Source organism: Topomyia yanbarensis, chromosome 2 (assembly GCF_030247195.1).
Source record: "Topomyia yanbarensis strain Yona2022 chromosome 2, ASM3024719v1, whole genome shotgun sequence".
In the NCBI taxonomy this organism is placed as follows: domain Eukaryota; kingdom Metazoa; phylum Arthropoda; class Insecta; order Diptera; family Culicidae; genus Topomyia; species Topomyia yanbarensis.
The window spans coordinates 155,518,012-155,524,358 of NC_080671.1; the positions used below are offsets into that span (position 1 = coordinate 155,518,012).

At 37.5% G+C, this 6,347-nt stretch overlaps 1 protein-coding gene across 2 annotated transcripts in view; it reads right to left on the minus strand.

Annotated features, from left to right (window-relative positions):
* LOC131681818 (protein bicaudal C) overlaps positions 1–5,393 on the minus strand; it is a 65,060-nt gene extending 59,667 nt beyond the window's left edge. Inside the window, exon 1 of one of the 2 annotated variants that reach the window (XM_058962870.1) lies at positions 5,125–5,393. The gene's annotated coding sequence lies outside the window, so the exon portion shown is untranslated. Of the gene's footprint in view, positions 1–4,682; positions 4,862–5,124 lie in introns of those variants that run through there. The other variant, XM_058962871.1, reaches the window with a different exon arrangement.
* Between the last annotated feature and the right edge of the window lie 954 nt (positions 5,394–6,347).

Below are 6,347 nucleotides of genomic sequence, written 5' to 3' on the forward strand. Positions count from 1 at the left end.
AATCAGTTTTCTCTCCAAAGCGTCCTCGTAAAGGCCTGAGAGTATCCATTGAAGGGTGATGTTACAAAACCGTAGTAAGTGGTTCCTGGTCTCGATAATCTTAGAAACTAGCGGAAATTTCCACATGGGACATCGAAATCTCCAAGTGTTCCTATATTTCACAATGCACTACGATTAAAGGTAAGACGAAACGAGTACCCGACGCGAACAACCGTGAACAGTCTCCTACTTCGTAGTGGGCAGAGAGTGCTTAGAACTGTACGCGAAAGGAACTTTGGATCGCTCGAATTTTTCCCAATACACGCGACGCTACAAATGCAAATGAAAAACTTGATGAAAACTGAAAAATGCGAATATTGGCACCGGTCCGTCGACGGATTAACGAACGGATCATCAGAGAGCCAATGTTTCGTCTAGTGGCTAGCGCCTACGTTGTGTATTCGATTCATCTTGTGATTAGAATACACGGAACGTTCGTCATATGATGACAGCTATGCATCATCCTGGAGAAAACATGGGAGTTTTTGAGTAGTTTATCTGAAAAATCATAGCAGATTACTTTGGTTTGAGTTCTTTCGCAGTGCTCCATTCCGGGTGGTGAGAAGGCGGACACTTGGATTAGAATGATAATGAGAAGATGGGCATTAAGGTATTAGAATGTGATATTTATGAAAGATCTCGTAGCGTCAACGAGTTTTTAAATATTTCTTCTCAGAGGACGCTCGAAAGTTGGCAAGTTTCGTGGAGCGATGGAAGTTCAGGAATCCCAAAGGTATCAACAAACCTTGGTCCAAGAGAATAGATGAGGGCCATGACTTCATTCGGGTGATATCTCAAGTCATGTACAATCATTAGACGTAGTATGCCCATCTCCAGCGTATTGGGGTCGTGGAGAGCGGTCACTGCGCATGAGGGTGGCGGTTATCGCGATATTAAACATGTTGTCTGGTCGTGCGCTGAGTGTTCTAGTACCAGATCTCCGTTAAACGAAGCTAAAGTTTAGTTTTCGATAAAAATACCTTGAAAAAAATTCAGTTCGAACAAGAAGAAAAAAATCAAAATAAGTTTTTGACTTTCTCATATAGAAAGGTTATGCAATCACTCTAAAAACCTCGAACCTAATCCTGGCCCGGAGGGCCGAGTGTCATATCCCATTCAACTTAGTTTGTCGAGATCAGAAAAAGTCTGTATGTATGTGTGTGCGTGTGTGTATGTATATGCGTGTGTGTCAAAAAATGTCACTCATTCTTCTCATTCCAGAGATGGCTGGAGCTATTTGTCCAAACTTAGTCTCAAATGAAAGGTGCAACCTTCCCATCAGCTGCTATTGACTTTTGTATCGATCGGAATTCTGGTTCCGGAATTACGGGTTTAAGAGTGCGGCCACACAGAAATTTCCCATATAAACTATAGGAAAAAATTAAAATAGAATTTTTATTTTTGATGCCAAATGTCTTTAAGGTGCATGAAACGTCGAGATTTGATGCAAACTCGAAAAAAAAAATTACGAGAATTCACTTTTTTGGATTTTGGCACATTTTTGCATTTCTCATATAGAAAGGTTATGCAATCACTCTGAAAATCGTCAACCTTTTTGACTCGCTTAAGATTTCTGGATTTTAACAGAGGCGCAGTTGAGGGTATACGGAGAGGAGTTAAACCCTCCCCCCACCCCTTCACTGTTCACTCCCCTCCCTTTAAAATCCCTTTAAATCACCCCTCAGACCACCACCCTGTCCAGCCCTCATACGCCACCCATCCTCCTTAATCCGATCATCTTTAAATCACAAAGCATACCAAATTAAGCTGGGGAGTCTTTCGTTCGTGGGATTCTCGCCCTCCTCACACACCCACCCCCGCATGACAAAATGAGTTAGCAAGCAGATAACATTGAAACTAAGCCATTGTGTATAAGTGCAAAGTGTACTAAGAATGTAATTGACTAATCCATGTGCAGTTGTGTTAGTGCAAGATTGAGATTAAATCGGGTGGCAAAACTATTTTGCCAAAGGAGGTTAAATCAGATGGCGAATTGTAAACATTGCGTTATATGTATGTTTTCCATACACATTGCAACTGTGTTGGTGTCCTAGACGTCAAATAAGTTAATGGACATTTCCACAATTATGTCGGACATAACCAGCCATCGTTTAGTTTAGAGAAATGAGAAAGGCACAATTGCACCGCTAGGTGGTTTAAAACAGGTTTTTTCCTTGTAAGTGCCTTGTAATTTTTTTAAATCGATTTTTTTCAGTGTAGGAGTCGATAAAGATTTTTTTCAATATTTTAATTAAAATGTTTTGTAGTATTTGTCGTTTTTAGATTATAGCCATATGAAAAAAATTCATAAAAAAGTTTGACCCTTTTCAAAAGACAGTCTAGATCATTTTTGGAAAAACAAAATATGCAAAGTGGCATTTTGTGACAAAGTCTTAATGTACAGAAAGTTTCATTAAAATATAAGTGGGTGCTGCCAAAATTTGTTTTGTCATATATGAAATAAGCACTTTTTGTCAGATTGTCCCAAGGCTGGGCCGTTGCATGATACGTATTCCTCCATGGAAATACCTGAATTTCTACGATCTCAAGGAGTTAATCGCAAAAATACTGTGTGTTTTGTTCAAAGGGTTGATTTATTTCCAGTAAAAAGCTTGCTTTTTACCGTATGTTATGAATTTTGCTTCATTTTCTCTCAGCATATTTGGTAACCCTAGCTAAACCAAGGACAGCCAGAAACCTGGCGGAACGATTTTTGTCGGAGGACTCGTTGCCCGAGGAGATATTGATTCAAATTCAAATTTTTCGTCACTTATAACATGAATTTAATATTTAAAATTTTTTTTATTCAAAATGGAGTCTACTATGTTTTTGTTCAAGTCTGATGTAACAAATACAACCTCTAGAAAATAAATCTAGAGAACTGCTTGAATTATCTGACACATTCTTTCGTGACGTTTACAACGATTTGACGAATCTTCAGTCGACAAATCTGTTATAACTTTATCAAATGGACGCCTACATCAAAACTTATAACAGATTCAGAAAGTAGACAAAATTTTACGAAAGATTCAATCAACATGAACTGAATATACTGGAAGAGGATTGTTTTATGTCCGATAATGTAACGTGACGATACAACAAGTCACAAACTAGAACTTTCAACGTATTTCAATAAAAGTCAAATCATCATATTCTAGAATATTCAATTTATGTTGAATGAATCTTTCGTGAAATTTTGTCAACTTTCTGAATCTGTAATAAGTTTTGATGTAGGCGTTCATTTGATAAAGTTATAACATATTTGTCAAATAAAGATTCGTCAAATCGTTGTAAACGTCACGAAAGAATGTGTCATCTGCTTTTAAAAAAAGACGACGTGCCTTGTTCAAACTCTGTATCACTTCGTTCAAGCTGAATATCTTCTAAGAAAGTCAGCTTGATTTGCAGCAATAAAATTATCTTTCTTATTTTCACTTTCAGTGATAAAGTGATGCATACACCACTTAACGGTGAAAGGGTGAGCTCATCGGTTTCCTCCATGTAAATTATCGAAAAATCCCATCCAAACTTCATATACGTTTTTCCAGTAGCTAAACTTGTTCGATATGATTCAAATCCAAAAGCTTTTAAAATTAAGTTTTATTTCTGGACAGACTATTCGACATTTATTTTTGCCCCTAGTCTTGGAGAACGGGTATAGATGCTTCGAAAACGTTTAGTGTCACGAATCATAAATACAAAAATAATTAAATTTACCGAAAATAATTAGCATAGCATAGCATAGCATATACGATTGCACAAATCGTGGGTGGATGTACAATGATCAGCTAATATTCACCAAGATATTCACTACATCGTGTCGCAAGAAGAAAAAAAACATTTGGGATTACCGCTTTTCCTTCATAGTGGAACAAGCATCATCGTGAACATTTGGCCACGTCCTTGCAATCAAATTTACCGAAAGTAATTACGCAAATAAATTTAAATGTTAAAATGATTTAAAATAAAATATCTTGAACAAAATCTACCTTTCTTATCAAAAATTTAGTTATTTTTTAAGATCTTGATATATTTACAAATATTTCAAAAGTTTTGTATTCAGAGCTGCTGGAATAGTTGGATTAAGGAAATCTTTTATGTAATAGTATAATATAAGTTTTCTTGATTCTTCTTTGGCTAGGCATTAGCCAGTATAAATATATCGTTCAAATGATCACCAAATATATTGATCAAATGAAACAAATAAGTGTTCATAAATTTGATTATGATTATGATAATTGCTGATTATTTTGAACAGTTTGGAATATTTAGTTTGCGTTGTGAGCTCCCATTTGGATTTTCGTCACTTGAGCCGTTCATGCATTGAACCCCTCAGTTAACCAAATAGTAATCCACTCATTCATAGTCATGCCAAATCCAATATTCTTACACCGAATTATGTGATCCAGAAATTTTCAACAGAAGAATTCAACGTACATATTTATTTTGTGTCCAAATAATAATTTCGAATCGCCATATATAAGAACCTAACAATCTCAATTCACTTTCTGTGCTGTTCTGGAATAATTTTCATAGTCGAAATCATACAACACTATCCTATACACACTAATTGAAACCCACGACCCAAAAAATCCATGTGGTTCACACTTTAGCAATCGTAAAGTTGTACAAAAAGAAATTACCTGAGATATCAGCTACTTTGTTCAGGCTCACTTCAGTTCACGTACTTCTGAGGTGCGCAAGAATCACGAAAATTCAGCAAACTGTTCTCTTTTAAATCAAATAACCGACCTATTCAAGTCTGGTCAAGAAAGGAAATTTCAAGGAATCACTAACCACAACCACTGATTTCAAGAGACTGATGGCTATAAATGGCGTACATTTTGAAGGTTCATCATTTAAAGACGGCTAAAAACCAACACAACAAACCCAAAGGTTATTGACCTCAGATCCTAGGTCAACGAACTTGTCCCGAGGTAAAAACAAACCTAGGTGTAAATAACACGGCTACTGCTCAAAATACTCTGCCCGGTACGGTGAGCAGTTAGTTCGTATGTGTGTTAGTATCCAGCACCCTACCCATCGCTGGTGGTACCATCACTAAGTCAATCAACGCTTTCTTACCGAAATTGGTTCGTACAGCCACTGCCTGAAATTGATCGCGTTCTCGATGATTCCTTGCCGAACGAGATCACTCACTCACACGCTTTTCAATGTCGCGAAACTAAACTTGAGCATGCAGATTGTTCACTACATAAAAAAACACGCGACTTCGATTACGGTTAACCACTTTCCTAACTCTGGGTATCAATTTTTCACAAAATTAATAGCAGTTTGGTACATTGGATCGCACTGGCGATCTGGCGTCGTATTGAACTGAAAGGCGTGAGAGTGAGAACCGCCAGCAAAGAATCGATCGGTCGATTATACGGGGCAAGGGAGATGGATACTAATTGGAGCGGGAAAGCAGAAAATCCGATCGAAATGAGATGGGTGCTGATAGTGCTATCATTTCCTGTTGCACGCTTGACGAAGATCGTTGCTATAAAAGAGTGCGTTCAATGACTATCGGATTGTTAACCCTTTCATTTACAAAGGATGCGGTCAGGGGATTGGGTGCTATCAAAATTAACGACACTCCAGCAGATAGAATATGTTTTCTTCCTTTGATGAAGATTTCAACGTGCATCTTTTCACAAGTCCCGTAGCTTGAAAATTACAATTTAATAAAAGTGGAATAATGGAGTATGTTTGAATAAGACAAAACCCTTGAGTCGAAGAAGGTGTCGAGCTTCTTCCATAGGATGAATTTTTCATTTATTTGATAGCCGTGTTGCACCGTGCTAAGGTGCATAGTGGGAGAGAATACTCCTTTCGAGGATAAAATTATAGCATTCTGAATTGGCCGTCTTGGTACTCGACCAGCGTAAACCCATCTTTATTGCTATTAATCTCCTCGATCATGTTGCCTGAACTGCTGCCACAAATTTGGCAATTGTTTGTGGTTCAGGTATTAGTAATGAAAATTTTGCTTTGGATTGTTTTAAAGTGGATGAGATGGCATTTGTTTGAGATGAATTTTCTTCTGCAATTTCTGCACATGTTATCCATGGTATATTGTTTGATTACAGTACTTACAAGTATGTGTTTGCCCTTCATTGGTGCACAGCATGGTTTATTTGATAGTTCCGTGAGTTTCCAAGGTCTTCTTTCCAAATGATGGTACCGCATCTCGATAAATATTGGGTTGCAGTAGATGCATTTTACTTAGCACCTTCGGTGCAGGGTTTTTCATGATGTGTCGTCTGATCATAGAACTGGCACGTAGGATTCTGTCCTTGATGGAT